General features: G+C 33.1%; 1 long non-coding RNA gene across 1 annotated transcript; it reads right to left on the reverse strand.

Annotated features, from left to right (window-relative positions):
* Positions 1-5,728: 5,728 nt before the first annotated feature.
* LOC136203303 (uncharacterized) lies at positions 5,729-16,504 on the reverse strand. Its single transcript, XR_010674777.1, has 3 exons — positions 15,975-16,504; positions 8,060-8,203; positions 5,729-6,026 (listed from the first exon to the last, which is right to left on the reverse strand). It is a non-coding gene; the product is annotated as an uncharacterized lncRNA (long non-coding RNA).
* Between the last annotated feature and the right edge of the window lie 1,863 nt (positions 16,505-18,367).

Below are 18,367 nucleotides of genomic sequence, written 5' to 3' on the forward strand. Positions count from 1 at the left end.
CTTTTGATTACGCTTCGGAGGAGGCGGTTCATAGGCTCTCAATTGTATATGGCGCTAATTCCGCGGTAAACAGACTTCACCTTTGGAGTGATTTGATCTCTCTAGCGACACATCACAATATGAAATGGCTCGCTGTTGGTGATTTTAATGCGGTTACGGGTTCTCACGAGAAGACTGGCTCTCCACTGGCGAGGGGTGCCTGTGCTGATTTTAGAAGTTTTACTGCTCAAAGCTGTCTTCTAGATGTCGACACTGCTGGGGCGGCTTTCACCTGGTCGAATGGTATGCAGGGTAATGCTCATGTTGAATGTCGTCTAGACCGTGCTCTGGTTTCTTCTGACTTTATGGATTTTTGGGATGATCTTACTTGTAATGCTCTACCCCACCACCTCTCTGATCACTGTCCGCTCCTCCTATCGTGTTCTAAAGGGACTCGCCGGATATCTCGATTTCGCTTCCTCTCTCTGTGGGTGACTCACCCGGATTTACAAGAGGTAATCACTAATCATTGGTCTGCTTCCTCCATCTCTCTCCCTCCGGCTCAGCTCCTATGTTTCAAATTAAAATCTTTGAGGCCGGTTCTGTGAGATTGGAATCGAAATGTGTTTGGTTTGGTGGAGAATAACATTGCTACAGCAAAGGAGAAGCTCTCTGAAATTCAAAAGGATATCAGGTGTCTTGGGCTGAACCTAGATCGCCGAGCTCTAGAAACGGCAGCACACGAGGATCTCGAGCTACAGCTGTTCCGGTAGGAGCTGCTTCTCCGTGAGAAGGGGCGGACCAAATGGCTAAACGCGGGGGACAGAAATTCCGAGTTCTTCCACCGTGCTGCTAGGATAAAAAAGCTGCAGGTTAGTATTGGGTCGATTATGATTGATGGCACTCTTAATAGCAACTTGGACGATGTGGCGGGCCATATTGTAAATTTCTACACTGATCTTTTTAATGAGCCTTCCCAAGGAGCAGACCTCTCTATTGTTCAGATGCTAATTCCTGCTCTAGTTTCCTCGACGGACAATGAGGGTTTAACCGCTAGACCAACGAAGGGAGACATCCGTGCGGTAGTGTTCAATTTAAATAAGGACAGTGCTCCTGGGCCAGACGGGTTCGAAGGAATTTTTTATCAGCTCTACTGGGAAATAATTGAGGAGGATGTGTGTAATATGGTCTTTGCTTTCTTTGACTCTGGTTGCATTTTTCCGGGTCAGAACTCCAACTTCGTGGCTCTTATTCCAAAGTCTGCAAACGCCAATCAGATTGAAAATTATAGGCCCATTGTCATGGGAAACTTCAGTTATAAAATCATTGCTAAGCTTTTGGCGGATAGGTTGGCAGTGGTGGCAGCTAAAATAATCTCACCTAACCAATTTGGATTTATTAAGAATCAGAATATTCACCAGTGCATTGCAGCTGCCTCGGAGGGGATTAATCAGTTAGACAAGACTTGCTACGGGGGGAATATGGCTCTTAAAATTGACATAAGAAAGGCTTTTGATACGCTCAGTTGGCCGTTTCTGTTGGAGGTTATGAAGGCTTTCGAGTTTTCAGACAGATTCAGAGGTTGGATTACAGCTATCCTTCACTCAGCCAGAATTTCTATCATGGTTGCTGGCTCCCCTAAAGGATACTTTGGTTGCTCTAGAGGGGTCAGACAGGGTGACCCTCTCTCTCCAATTTTGTTTGGGATTGCGGAAGACCTCTTTACGAGATGGATTGGAAAATTGGAATCGGAAGGCTCTCTCTCCCCAATGGTATACTCTAGATCCTCCTATTTTCCTACTCATCTTCTTTATGCGGATGACATGATTCTTTTTGCTAAAGCCACTTCCTCCAATGTTAAAGCAATCAGACAGCTCTTTAATTTGTATGGGGATATCTCCGGTCAGAGGGTAAGCTGGGAAAAATCGAATGTTTACTTTGGTAGGCATGTTACCAGTCACAGGGCATTTCACCTAGCTCGCTATCTTGGTATCCGACAGGCTGCGCTCCTTTTGACTTACTTGGGCGTTCCGCTATTCAAGGGAGCTCCAAAAGCGAGATTCCTAAACCCCCTCGCGGATCGATTCCTAGCGAAATTCAGTCAATGGAAAGGCACGTCTCTCTCCTTCGTAGGCAGGTTAGTCTTGATAAAGTCCGCCTTGACCGGGGCTTTAGTTCACTCCTTTATGGTTTACAAATGGCCTATGGCTCTGATAAAGCGGCTAAACAAGAATGTGAGAAACTTCCTCTGGACGGGCTGTCGGGAGTCACGCAAGTTTATTACGGCCCCGTGGGAGATGTGCTGCAGGAGTTTGGATAGTGGCGGTCTTGGTATTAAAGACTACAGGCTATTTAACGCCTCTATGCTTGGGAAACTTTGCTGGGATATTCTGCAAGGTTCAGGTTTTATTATCAGCTTGCTAAGGACTATGTTCTTAACGGCTACAGGGCTTCCAAAGGCAATTGTGGGGTCCTCGACTATTTGGACTTCTTGCAAAACTGTCTATGGCAAACTATACACTGAAGTAACCTGGTGGATTGGCGAAAACACAAATCTGAATTTTTGGACTGATTCTTGGATTAAGCCTTCGGTGGCGGACCAAATTGGGATGCCGATTAAACAGCAGCACAGTATTTTCTGCAATGTTGGTCACTTCCTTCAAGGAAATGTGTGGCAGAATCTTCAGGAATTGCCTAAGCGCGTTTAGTATAACATCTGCAATGTTCAAAGGGGGCGGTACTTGGCTGACTTTTGCGCTTGGGAGCCGGACACCTCTGGCCGTTTCACTGTAAAAAGTTTATATAATCATTTGTCTGTCGCCTTTGAACAGGTTGCCTGGAGCTGATTCATTTGGCGAGCTTACATTCCTCCTTCACGCTCATCCTCGAGTTGGAAGATTATTAACGGCTCTATTGCTACTCATGATCACTTGCATTTGCGCGACATTCAATTCCCCTCCAGGTGCGAATTGTGTCAGTTGAACTCTGAATCTAGAGAGCATTTATTTCTGTGTTGTCCATTTGCAGCAAGCCTATGGTCAGATTTAGGCTCTTTGTTTGGGGTTCATATGGATGTAAATCTTTCCTTTGATCTTTTTATGGAGGCTATTGTGCAGTTGCAATTCAGCAAATTCATCTCGGGTTTGTGGAGGTTGGCTGCTACCTCGTGTTTCTGGCTTATTTGGTCCTGCAGGAACGCATCTGTCTTTAATGGAGAGCGCCTTTCAATCCAAATGGCCATCCGTAAACTTCGGATCAGCATCAGGGAAGGGAGCTCCGGCGTCCCTGGTTATCGCGGCTCTACTGCCTCTGATCGAGACATTATGGAGAGGCTTATTATCCCGGACCGTCCCCCTCCGGCTCCGAATATTATCCCCGTCTGCTGGTCCCCTCCGCCTAGAGATTGGATTAAAGTCAACACGGACGGGGCGGCTCTCGGGGCACCGGGTTTTGGGGGTGCAGGTGGTATTTTTAGGAACTGCATGGGTTTCGCGAAAGGAAGCTTCGCTTTCCCGTTATATGATACTTTTGCCTACCTGGCCGAGTTGAAGGCTGTGATTTTTGCTGTAGACTGTGCTTGGGAAAGACAGTGGTCGAAATTATGGATTGAATCGGACTCGGTTTATGTTGTTAACTTGATGAAGACCAAATCGCTTGGGGTTCCGTGGTCCGTTCGACAGGATTGGCTAAAATGTTTAAGCCAATGTGCTTCCATGGAGGTGGTCACAACGCATATCTATCGCGAATGTAACTGCGCGGCTGACGCGTTAGCCCGTCACGGCACTACCTGCTCCAGTCTCCTTTGGTGGAATCTGGCGCCTCAGTTCTGTGCTGATTTTATTTCGGATGATGCTTGTAATTTAGTTCAGTTTCGTTTTCGTTAAACCTTCTTCTTGTAAACTCTATTCTTTTTATTAATTTATTCTTTGGGTTGGTCCTCTTGGCGGTCGGGGGTGCCAACATAGTTGGGATGTCCGTAAACCAAGCTGGCCTTCCCAATTTCATTCAAAAAAATATCAACGTTATTCGATTTAGTTCTTTTCAGCTCGGTTCGTTTTTTGGATTGAATCGGACCACGTTCACCTTTAATCACTTTAAGAAAGTTTAGGAGGCTAATAGATAATTTTCAGAGCGTCAATGTTAAGAAAGTTTAAAAATCCTCTATTTGAGTTGGAGAACCCGATTCCTTTAATTTATGCAATTTCATTAAATTTAAAATTACACATTCATAATTTATAAGACTACAGAAATTTAATTTTATTGATTTCTACAAAAACATGTTATGGCTATAGAGATTTTTGTTGGACATAAAATATGCTTATTGAAATTTATTGTCAACAACTAAAACAAAGTAATTGTAGAGACCAAATATAAACAAATATACTATAAATGTTTTTAGGCCAATTAGTTTGTTTTCAATATACTAATCAATAAGAAAATGTTGAAGGAGATTCATGTTGTAAGTCACTTTTGCTAACTTTTTCACATTAAAAAAATTCACATTAAGTCCATTAGTCGTCAAATTAGTTAATTATAAACATCAGTTAATATAGCTTCACTCATTTTACATACTGAAATAAGATTTTTATAGTTTCTCTACAACTACAATCACATCACATATATAAAAAAAAACTTATTTTTGAATTATTATAAATGAAAATTGAAACGCATATCAATTGGATCACGCTTTGTTAACCAATCTTTATGTAAATAATGACTTTTTTTTTTTTGTTATCATGGGATTAAGATGACCAAAAATAAAATATCAGAAACTTATATCAAATCGGAATGATCAAGGACCTCATGATGTTTTCTTTCATAGTAATTTTATTCAATGAAATTTCAAGATCAAATTAATGCTATAGATACATTCGAAATTTTATTTTTATCTAGTTAGATTTTAAAAATGATTTTTTTTATGGGGAAAGAGAATATTTAATAAAAACATTTTTGAGTCTCTAAGCATGGCTTGAAGATCAATTTAACTGAGAATAAATATATTTGTTACCATATAATTAGTATTTTTTAGAATATCAATTTTGTATGTTAAAACATGTCATTTGAACTAATTTAATATAAATATCAAGTTGAAAATCAAATATGCACATAGACCAAATTAATCATATACTTTATCTAAATCTCAATAAAATATGATTTTATTCATATTTTGTCAAATATATATATATATATAATCAGAAAAGCTTCAGTTTCATACATATCGAAAACACATAGATATTTTCTTAAGATATCATAAACTGAACTTTTATTTCTATAATATATATAAAAAAACCAAGTGGTTCAGCCCATCTTTAAATAATTAGAAAAGCTTCAGTTTCATACACATGTTAATGTTTTAGGTTAGTTTCATTGAAGTTTTTTTATGACTTATGCAGAGTTTCACACGGTTTAATTAAATTTTGTTTCACTAAATTTCATATAAAAGTCAGTAGATTCACATGAATTTCAAAAAAGAAATTGTATAACATTTTCAATAACACTTGATACCATGGCATTTGTTTTATCAATTGTCTTAAAAAAAATAAATGAATAAAAATGAGATTCATTCATTTAACAAACCATCACTCATTTTATTTGTGTTTGAAATCATATTTCTTTTACAAATTAAAAAAAAAAAATTAGATTTTTCTATAACCACATCAGACATATAAATCGAAATCAGAAATTTATTAAATAACGATTTGTTAATTGAAATTTATGTAAAAGTTGACTTTTTATGTTATTAGGGGCATGACCAAAAATAAAAATCAAGAACTTAATACATAAAAAACAGAATGATCAGAGACATCATGTAATGAATGTTAAGGTATCTTTGAAATTGTTAAACCCAAGATATAATTCTCGAAGCATAGTAAGATTCCCAAAGTCGCTATGTAAATCTCCTTCTAAATTGTTGTAAGACAAGGTTAAAATTTGTAACCTCTTGCATGCGAACAAAGTGGAAGGAATTTGACCACTAAATGAGTTGTTACTCAAATCCAATTCTTCTAGAACATGAAGTTTCGTAAACATAATCGGCGGAAGAACACCTGTCATATTATTTGTTAAAAATCCAAAAATTAAAGTGAAGAAAATATAAGTATGAAAATTAATATAGGAAATGATTAACATTCTTAAATATTTAATATATGTCAGCTTCATTTTAAAGTGCATGTGTAATTATTTAAAACAAATTGGTAAATCTTAACCATTAAAAAAGATGCAGTTTTTAAATAATTGATATGTAAGTTAAATGGTATTGTTTCAATTTAATAGAAGGTTTGATGATCTCCCGCTCTAATATAAGGTTTTATAGTCCAATTTTACTAATAGAAGATTTTATTTTTTTATAGGCCAAATCTTCAAAGTTAAGCTTAAGATTAAACAATTAGATTAAAAATAATAATTACAGAGAGACCAATGCCAATGGAATATGATGGAGCAATGAAAATTCAAAATCTTTTTACCCCCACTTAACAGGTGCAAAAATACGTCTAACGTTTTGGGTCAGGAGCAATTTTACCCCTAACGTCTAAAATGGTGCAATTTTACCCCCAACCTTTGTAACCAAGAGCAATTTTACCCCTAACGTTAATAATTTGGGTCAATTTCAGACATTATTATAGAACACATATATTTTTGTTCTTTATTTTGCACAAATTGCATATCAATTCATTCTAAAAAAAGGATTTCATGTTTTTTGTAATTTAATAATAGAATTGGAGATTAACATTTATAAATTCGGTGAATTTTTTGAATTTTTTTTTGTCTAATTCGTACAAAAGATATTATATTTTTTTTATTTTTTTATTTTTTCACATCCCAACATATGTTTGTGATTTGTTACTGATAAAATGACAAGCGTGTGAAGTGTAGATGACAAGATTCATGGCTGAGACGACAGTTTGATGAATTATTTATCAAATTGACCCAATTTATCAACGTTAGGGGTAAAATTGCTCTTGTGTACAAACGTTAGGGGTAAAATTGCACCATTTTAGACGTTAGGGGTAAAATCACTCCTGACCCAAAACGTTAGGGGTATTTTTGCACCTTAATTGTTTCAGTTCAAAAATAAACCAAACGCAGGGGTAGGCCAATAAACCGATCAAACAGGTAACCGAACCAAAAATTGGTAATCCGAACCGAAAAAACCGGTTAACTGAACTGTCGGTTTCAGTTTAGGGTTGAAAAATAAAATAGTTTCGGTTTCGGTTTGAAATATTAAAAAACCGATGGTTTTCGGTTAACCGAAACATTTACATATATTTATATATATTTTTTTATGTTATATATTATATCAAACAAAAACCCTAACTCTAACATGGTATATATATAATAGAGTAAAATAAACTCTCTGGAATGTGGAAAACATCCCCAAGTACTCTTTTGTGCCTCTGTTTGTAGTCCGGTGAAACTTCCTCCTTGTTTGGATTTTTTTTCTTCCTAATTGTTTTATAGTGAAATGAGTTTCCACTTCTAATCATGCATTTTTTTTTGGATTTTCACTTATTTAACGAAATTGATTTAATAATTAAATCAATTGACTAGTTTAGTTGATGGGTTTTTTTTAAATGTGAACTTATGGTTAACCATTAATTTTGATTAATCATTTTAACCATTTTGAGAAAACAATGTTTAAATGGTTACAAACCGATAGTTTCGGTTCAGTCAATAAAATAATCTAATGGACCGGTTAACCGAACCATACCCATCCCCAAACGGAACTATATTTGGTCTGATTCTTCCATTAGTTTAGTTTTTGGACCGAACCGGATTATGCTCACCTCTAATCACTTAAAGAAAGTTTAGGGAGCTAATATGTACATTTCAGAGAGTCAATATGTCATAAGCATTTCAAGAGGTAAATAGAACATTTTCAAAGTACAAGTGAACAATTAACTTTTTTTTTACAAGTGCAATAGGGCTAGAGATGTAATAAGCCTTTTCAGTGTGTAAATGCAAGTAGGTATCAAGATTTAATACTTTGATATGAAATAGTAACTTATAATCTAACATTTACAAAATAGCAAATATTGAATTTACATAAATTCTAATTTGACATCTACGATAGAATATATACCTGTCAATTAGTTTTCCGTTAAGTCAAGAATCCTTAGCCTAGTAAGATTTCCAATAGTTGAAAGAATTTTACCACTAATGGAATTTCTCCGTATTGTTAATATCTCCAAATTTGTAAGATTGCCAAAGGACTTTGGAATTTCTCCTATAATAACAAACAAATGATAAATTTGTAACTGATTAGTTTAATTCAGTTGTTATATATATATATATATATATAGAGAGAGAGAGAGAGAGAGTATTTAAACCCTCCTCTTTGTAATGTTCCACAACTTTTGATGAATATTATATTTTGAAGCCTCCATTGGACCAAGGATTCATTCCTTTGGGTTTATTCAACCTTCAATTTAAGCTTGAGAAGTTTGTAATATTTGTTGGTTTACGATTAAAACCTTCAGTCGATTTCGCGCTACATCAAAATCTTGAGGAAAGAGAAAACGTTTTCCAAAGCACAATATTCTAAGTTACAACTGACATGCCATCAGGTAAAACTCATTTTAATATTAAATCATAGATCATTGGATTTTGATCTAATGGCTATTAAACTCTCTCCATAAATGGAGATAATTTAACACTCTCAATTGAGCAGGCCCATATATATATATATATATATATAAAGGAATCATGTCTTCTAACATAAGTGAAGAGCCATCCACATAAATGAAATGATTTTTTTAACTTGTAATGTGTTGTGAGATATACAACACAACAATATTTGTATAGAAAATCCTTCATTTGTGTCCGTCTAATAATTTTTGCAATTCGATTAAATTTAAAATTACTCGTTCTTAATTTTTAAGACTATAAAAATTTAATTTTATTGATTTCTACAAAAACATTTTGTAGTTATTGGAAATTTTGATGGAGATAAAATACTCTTATCCACTTGCTTTGCCTATTGAAATTCATAGTCAACAACTAAAAAAAAATAATTGTAGAGACCAAATATAACATATATTTTGATGCAATATGCTTCTTTGGTTAGCTTCTATTTTTTCTTTAATGTGTTATATTTTCTTTTCTAAATTCCCAATGGAAATTCAAAATCTTTTCAGGCCAATTAGTATATTTTCAATATACAAATGTATATTGAACCACGAAGGAGATTCTTATTGTATGTCGATTTTTTTTAAATTCATATTAAGTCCCTTAATTATTAAATTTATTAATTATAAACATATAAGTTAATATAGTTTCACTCATTTTATTTGTGTCTGAAATTATATATTTTTTTTACAAACTCAAAACAAGATTTCCATTGTTTCTCTACAACCACATCACACATATCAAAAAAATATTTTTGAACTATTATAAATTTAAATTCGAATACATATAAATTGAATAACATTTCATTAACCGAGTTTTAGGTAAAATATGATATTTTTTGTTATAATGAAATTAACTTGATCAAAAATAAAAAATCGAAAACTTACTATATAAAAATCCGAGTGATCAGGAACCTCATGAGACCTAATGATTTTTTTTCTATAGTAAATATATCCGATGAAATTTTACAATCAAATGAATGCACCTTCGGAATTTTATTGGAGAATATTTAATCAAAAAAAAGTTTTAGTCTCTTGAAGATCAATTTGGCTCAGAATAAATACATTTGTTACTATATAATTAGTATTTCTAGACATGTCAATTTTGCATGTTAAAACATGTCATTTGAACTAATTTAATATAAATATCAAGTTGAAAATCAAAAATTTATTTAGACCAAATTAATCATATATTTTATCTAAATCTCAATAAAATAGACTTTTATTCATTGTCAAACACATAGATGATAATTAGAAAAACTTTAGTTTTTACATACAAAAAACACATATTTTCTCAAAACTATCATAAAAGCTTGAGTTTTATACATATGTTAATATTTCACACGCTTTAATTAATTTCGCTTCACTAAATTTCATATAAAATTTATAGTTTCCACATCACACATATATAAATAAAAATTAAATAACGCTTTGTTAATTGAGTTTTATGTAAAAGTTGACTTTTTTGGTTATCAAAGGCTTAACATGATAAAAAAATACAAGATCGGGAACTTAATAAATTAAAATCAGAATGATAAGTGACATCATGGTTGTTTTTTAGATAGTAAGTATCTTTGAAGAAATTTAAAGAAGAAATTTAATTAATCAAATATGGAAATAATAGTTTAAACTAATTTATCAATGCATTTTACTTTAATAAATTTAGAAACATTAACTTATTTAATTTTGCTGGAAAGTTTATGTTACAGACTTCCACTTTAATGGAAAAATGTATTAAGAGATATTATTTTTATAGTGGCCTAAATCTGTCATACTTTTCTTACATTATATATTTTTTTAATAAATGTCATATTTCCCTAAAATTTGGTGTACATAACAACTTTAAGCGTTAATTTGGTAATGTGTTTTAGTTGTTCTTTTCATCAAATTAGTCTAAAATCACTATTGTAAACATTATAAAGTAAAAACATAGAAAAAATATACAAGATCTATAAAAAAAAAATTCATGTGATTTAATATTTTTGTAATTTAACAAATGTAATAATTGTTTTTTAACAAAGTCATGTGTTTCATATTGTAAGTAAATTAAAATAATTAAATATCATGAGTTGATGCAATCATATGCACAATGATAATAATTAAATTTAATAAAAATATCATGTTAATAAAACTTAATAATTATTAAATATTAATATGAATTGATTCTTTAACTTTCAACTTAAACTTTTAGTTCAACTGGTTGTATGATGATAAATTATTAGATATTAATCATGACACTTTAAGCAAATTTATGGGGTCAATCAAGCTTTTTGAACAAGTTCAAGGGGGCAACTGATGTATTAAACCAAAGACAAAATTGACTAGGAATTCTACATGTTCACAGACTCGTGTCCCTTGGATCGAACCTGGACAATGAAAATTGATTTTAGACCCAGCCTGGTCTAGGCTTGCTAAAACCCATTTATTTTTTGGATGGACTTTATAAAAATAGGGGAAAATTACACAGAAATTCATATTTTAAAAACTATTTACAATTATGAAAATCGATTTTATGTATTTTATCATTATATGATTTTAAATTTTAAAATATCAGAATATCATAATTTTATTTTTATTTTTGTCAAATTTTCAGTTATTCAGTTGCAGGAAATAAAAACAGTTTTTAAAAAACCACCAAATATGACATCTAAATAAATTTGTTTGACATTTAAATAAATTTGTTTAAGAGTCTGACAAAGTTATAAATAATTTGTTAATTATGATCATTGTGTAATTTACCCGAATTACTTGGGGAAATTACATAGAAAAGTATATCTACTAAATAATTTACAGTTAGTGCAAATTTTATTTTTCATTTTGTCAAATAGGAAGTTACTTCAAACCGTCTGATTTGGATGGGGTTGGAAAAGAGTGGGAGTTCATAAAAGTCCATTTTCTCTATGACACTTCTAGAATAAAATTGATAAATCAGATATAGTAGAAATAAAAGTTAGCAATTTGATTAAATTATAAATATTATTAGTATTATGATTGTTTTGGAGAAAACCCTAAAAATAGTACAGACCGACGCAACCTGGCCCACTTATTAATATTAATTAATGAATTTATATATTAAATATTTATTTGTAAGTATAAATTTTAAATTTTTATAATTAAAAAATGATGTATATTTTTGTAGGTGGGCTAATATGGAATGGGCTTGAGATTTGATTTTCAAGCCCGAACCTAGCTCGACCTTAACCCGCCTAAATTAATAGCGAATTGCGCTGGACTTGGACTGAGTATTTTTACATAAAAGCCTATTAAACCTGACCTATAAACATTTCTAATAGAAATGAGACGTTTTGAAGTAGTACACCTCTAACTCTATATGATGCCGATCCATCCAATTACATATTGATGTAGCTGCAAACTAGTTTTGAGGATCATTTGATATAATCATTTTATTAAACATATGAAACACAAAATAATTATTACTAAGAAAACTCTATTATCGCATGGATTATCAAACACTAAGAAAGGTTTTGAATTTTCATTGTAGGAGTGTTTTGAATGTACTAAAATGTGTAGAAGGATAAAGGGTTGTTCATCAATGTTGAGACACCTGAATTTTATCTTGACTCAGAATTTTTTATATTGTTTTGGATTTTCATTTAAGCATGATGCTATATATGATGTTATAATTAACTTCTGAAGTTGAAGGATTTAGTTGTTATTTTGTTATTTCAGTTTATTTTGTATAAGGACCCTTGTGGTTATTTGCCTTTGATTGTTATGAGCATGCATCTGGCACGTGCTTGCCAATTGCTCTTTTTGTATGTTTCCTCCTCTATATAGTGTAATCGTTGTGACTTGTTTGGTTAATAAGAATTCAATCTTGCTGAATCTGTCTCCGACTAAGGTTTTGGGATGGAAAAGTCCACATATGTTGTTATATGGTGTTCAACCACAGTTGAATGCATTAAAAGTATTTGGTTGCCAGGGTCATGTACTTGATAATACTCCTTCTCGAGGGAAGTTTGGTGATAGATCTATTAAATGTGTTCACCTTGGCAGTGCAGGAAATCAGAAAGGATGGAAAATGTATGATCGGGTTAAAAAGCAACTCATTGTCTCTCGAGATGTAACTTTTGCAGAGCATATTTTCCTATTTGCTACTAATACTGCAGGGAAATATAATGAAGACATCCATTCTGCAGTTGAAGTGACCATTCCCTTAGTGCATGAAGATTGTGTAGAAGCGACACCTGCAAATGTAGAAGCTGTTGATACTGCAGATCAGAGAACTATTGTGGTTCCTCAGGCAAGGAGATCACAAAGACAAACACAACAGCCGCAGTGGTTGCATGATTTTGTGATTAATACAGTTCAATATGAAGAGGAGTGTTCTTATGGATCTGTTTTTGAGCATAGTGCAGGTCATAAAGCCTTTTTAGTTGCTTTGATCAAAGAATAAGAACCTCAACATTATGCAGAGGCTAAAGGGCAACCACAGTGGGAAGCTGCAATGGCACAAGAAATTGAAGCTTTAGAGAAGAACAACACCTGGAAATTGACTGAATTGCCAGAAGGGAAACATGCAATAACGTCTAAGTGGTTGTTTAAGATTAAAAGAGCTGCAGATGGATCTATAGTTAGATATAAAGCACGACTTGTAGCTAGAGGATATGATCAGAGATATGGTATTAACTACCACGATAGTTACTCCCCAGTTACAAAAGTTACCACAGTCCGAGTATTTTTGGCTGTAGCAGTTAGCAAAGGATGGACTATACAACAGATTGACATTAATAATGCATACTTGCATGGGAGCATTGATGAAGAATTATACATGGAACCACCTAAAGGGTATAGTAAAGCTAAACCAGGAATGGTGTGCAAGTTAGAAAAATCCTTGTATGGCCTTAACCAGGCAGGAAGGCAGTGGAACAAAGCTTTCACAGCAAAATTGCTTGAGCTGGGTTTTGTTAAGTCTATACATGACTATTGTTTGTTCATCAAATCTGGCACAGATCATTTTTTGGCCCTTATTGTGTATGTTGATGATGTTCTAATAACAGGAACTTCAATCAAAATGATTAATGATGTGAAGAAGGCCTTAGATGAAAGTTTTACAATCAAAGACATGGGAGAAGCAAAGTATTTTTTGGGGATTGAGTTAGCAAGATATGATCGAGGGTTGATTATTTCCCAATCCAAATATATTCGAGACTTAATTACTGATGCAGATTTGAATGACTCGGTTGCAGTGACTAGTCCTTTTTTAAGTGAGGCAGAGTTGGATGCAGTTTCTGCAGAGATTCCTAATCCAGAAAAGTATCGAAGAATAGTGGGCCGACTACTCTATTTGGGGTTTACTAGGCCAGACATAGCTTTTGCAATTCAACAGCTTAGTCAGTATATGAGCAAGCCTACTAAGATTCAAATGGAAGCTGCTGAACATGTGGTCAGGTATCTCAAAGGTACATTGAATAATGGTTTGTTTTATAGAGCAGGGACAGATCTGTCTCATATGCGCGCTTTTTGCGATTCTGATTGGGGAAGGTGTAAAATCACGAGGAAATCTATAACTGGATACTGCGTGTTTATTGGTGATTGTCTGGTTTCATGGAAGTCTAAGAAGCAGAATCTGGTGAGCAAAAGCTCAGCTGAAGCAGAGTACAGAGCTATGTCTATAGCCTCATGTGAATTGAAATGGCTTGATTATTTGCTTGCTGAGTTCAAATTTCAGCCTAACCTTCCTATTCCGTTATACTGTGATAATCAGGCTGCTATACATATAGCTGCCAATCCTATGTTTCATGAAAAGATGAAACATGTTGAGATCGATTGTCACTTGGTGAGATCCCATATGGAAAGTGGTTTTATTCATACACCTTATGTCAATTCTTCTAATCAGTTGGCAGATTTATTCACTAAGCCACTTTCTGGAAAGCAGATGGTAGGTTCTTTGGCACAAATGAATTTCACTAATATCAGCATGGTGGGAGATGCAGAGTTTCAAGGAGATTGATGGCTTTCATTGCTGATTTTGTTTGGTTTGTGCAAGATGAAAAGTGTTTCATCTTGAGGGGAGGCTGAAGGATTTAGTTGTTATTTTGTTATTTCAGTTTATTTTGTATAAGGACCCTTGTGGTTATTTGCCTTTGATTGTTATGAGCATGCATCTGGCACGTGCTTGCCAATTGCTCTTTTTGTATGTTTCCTCCTCTATATAGTGTAATCGGTGTGACTTGTTTGGTTAATAAGAATTCAATCTTCTTCCATTCTTCAATATTTTTCTCTCGATTATCAGAAGTTTATATCCTCTCAATTTGTTTGATTTTTGTGATGTATGAGCTTCAATTTCACAATTTGTTAATGAGAAAAAAAAATGTTATTTTACAGTTTGAGATTTTGACACTTTAGTCTCTATATACAAAATACTATAATTTTCAAGGGCTAATTTAAAATCTAGCCCAACTAAAAGGTTCCATTTACATATTTAACCCACTTTGCTTTCATCTCACCAAATTAGACACTTTCATCCACTTTGGATAAGAATACCCTTATTTCTATTCGATCAATCCATCTGCTCCTGCTCCCGTTTCTTCCGCTTCATCCGCTTCTTCTTCTTCTTCGGTTCATCTTCTTCAATTTCTGATACCAATCCTTAGCGATTTTTGAAGTATTATGTTTAATTTCCCGTAGAAATGGTATGTTTTTAGCTTATATGTCTGCTTATCTCGCCGGTCTTGCCTCTTTTTTCATCCGTAACAGTATCGTTTCAATTTCTTCTATTTTCCTCCATTTTTCCCCATTGTTGTCGCATTTGTGACGAAATTTATCTTATTTCGTCACAAATGCGATAACAGTTGTCGCATTTCGTCGCAAATGCGACAACTCTTATCGCATTTGTGACGAATTCATCACAAATGCGACATCGCATCAGTTCAATGTTAGATTTGTCTTTTTGTCGGGTTAGGATGGCAAAGAAGACGTTGAGAGTCTGAGGAAGAAGGTGAGTTGAAATAAGGGTATTCTTATCCAAAGTGGATGAAAGTGTCTAATTTGGTGAGATGGAAGCAAAGTGGATTAGATATATAAATGGACCCCTTTAGTTGTGTTAGATTTGTAATTAGCCCTAATTTCAAGCTTCATTAATGAAAGATATAATATTTTTTCAGTAAGAAGTTATGTAATTTCAAACCTTATAAGTTGACAGAGAATACTAGGATGGTCAGAGCATGAAATTATGAATTAAAAAAACTCATAATCCCTTAATGAATCTTGAAATTGAACCATCTAGTAACGTTAGGTTTAAAATTGCACGGTTTTGTATATGGAGACCAAATCTCCAATGTTAGGCTTAAGATTCAAATGTTTTTACAACATGAAGAAAGATACGTATAAGGGAAAGAAGAAATTAACCTTCAAAGTTATTATTATCGAGAGCTAGAATTTGAAGTTGGGACAAAGAACCAATCCATGAGGGGATACTCCCACAGAAAAGATTGTCTCCCAAGTTAATCAGCTTCAATCGGCGTAAATTGATAAGTTGAACAGGTAGAGAACCATGGAATGAGTTATTGCGTATAGAGAAAGTGATTAGAAACGAAAGGTTTCCAATTTGTGGAGGAATTGTCCCTGTTAGAGACATGTTTTTAAGTAGTATCTCTGTAACTCTGCGATGGCGAGTTCCACAAGTAATTCCAATCCAATCACAGACTGATGTATCTTTAGACCAGTTGGACGATAACAGATGTTGTGGATCATCTGTGATATGAGCTTTAAAAGCAAGCAATGCATCCTCATCAGTGTTGATATTACTTGTGGCTCGACTTTCATATGAACATTTCAGCAAACATATGAAACATAAAATAATTATGATCGAGGAAGAATTTATTTTTTCCATGGATCACTCAATAGTTCAAAGGTGAGAAAGGTTTTGAGGAATTGGTATAAAATAAAAGCATTTGAAACTACATATATATGCTTACAATCTTAGCCCCTTTATGGGTGCAAAAACTCAATTATTCCCTTACCCCACTCGTTGAACATTGAAATGTCTATAGAAAAATAATTAAAAGTATTTAATTTAATGTACTAAATATTAATATTAATGAATTACAATAGTATTATTTTGACTATGCATATTATTCATTACCAAAAGAGAAAGGGAATTTGACAGTAACAAAATTAGATTTACAGGATTTAATTTTTATAAATAATGCAGTACAGTATGTTGTTTTTGTTTCTATTGGCAAAAAAAAAACACAATACGAGGCCCCTAATCTTCCCTTTTTGGTTCATTAAAGACGTAACATTTTATTTAGATACATTAAGTATTTGATTTTTTATTTTTATTTTGTTGTATTAAGCTCTTAATAACTAAAAATAATAATTTTGAACATAAAATTCAGTTAACAAAGTGTTTTTCATTTCACTTGTATTTGATATTTGTAACTTTTATAGTTTCAAAGCAGTTGAAAACAGTTTTTGATAAGTAATGTGACTATAAGAAAAATGCAAAACCATATTTTTCAAACGGGAAAAATTATAATTTCAAACACAGATGAAATTAATAACGTATTTTTTACTGAATTAAATGTTTAGAACTAACTAATTTAAGCAAGGTCTTTATCGTTTGTCACTGTCAACCATTTAATCATTCTGTCGATTTTTTTTTAGATTTTTAACTTTTATATTCAACATAAACATGCCCATAAAAAATAACAAAGTAACAGGGTTTTGTATCGCATTATGGATGCTCTGAAAGCTAAAATATATTTGATTAAAAATCTAAAAAATAAATAAAATGACCAAATTGTTAACATTGACGAAAGATAAACACCTTATTATATGTTTTCAAAATAAAGTACTATACAATGTTTAGATTTTCTTAAAACATTCTTTGTTCTGGATTCATATTTTTTTCATCTTCTATTTAAGTTGCCTTTTGTTTTGAGAATGAATAAAAATTAATTAGTGGATGCAATTAATACAAGCGTAACCAAGTACTTTAGTTAAAAGGGAAAAAGACTAAATTTAACTTCAACATTTGAGAATCGGATGTGATAGTTAAATAACAGTTAAACCAATTTTTTCAAATTTTTGAAATCGTATAGCAAAAATTGATCTTATTTAAAGATATTAGAGTTAAATTTACACTTTTTCATACGTTAACACTAAATATACACTTCGGTTAAAACGTTAAGGTTAAATTTAGCTTTTTATCTTAGTAAAATTAAGGCTTAATACATACCCAGCCCCCTAAAGTTGTCCATTTTATTCATTTAACCCCTTCAACTTAAGGGACATCCTTTTAACCCCCTAAACTCCAAAAAAACGCTACTTTTAACCCCCTATCATCCGACGTGGTATTGACCTAGTCAACGTTTGTGTCTCAAACACAGGAGGCGCGTGGGAGGATTTTGTTCTTGCCTCCAACGGTAAAAAAAATGCATACAGCCCCCTAAAGTTGTCCATTTTGTTCATTTAACCCCCTCACCTCACGGGACAACCCTTTAACCCCCTAAACTCCAAAAAAATCCTAGTTTCAACTCAAGTACGGGCATTGGAGATAAAGAAGATTTAATCGGTGTCTTTCTAATTTTTAATTGGTGCTTTTTTTGGTCTCAATCCACGTTGGAATTGTAAAAAATGCTTTAACTTTGTATGAATTATGACCACAGTGTATATAGATATAGTGGAAGGCAATACAAAGGAAGAGTTAAAATCTGATTTGATATGAAGTATAGAATACAGTGGAAGAGAAGTGATGACTAAATGATATTTATAGCAATTTTTCAATATTAAGGACT

This window comes from Euphorbia lathyris, chromosome 8 (genome assembly GCF_963576675.1).
Source record: "Euphorbia lathyris chromosome 8, ddEupLath1.1, whole genome shotgun sequence".
Classification (NCBI taxonomy): domain Eukaryota; kingdom Viridiplantae; phylum Streptophyta; class Magnoliopsida; order Malpighiales; family Euphorbiaceae; genus Euphorbia; species Euphorbia lathyris.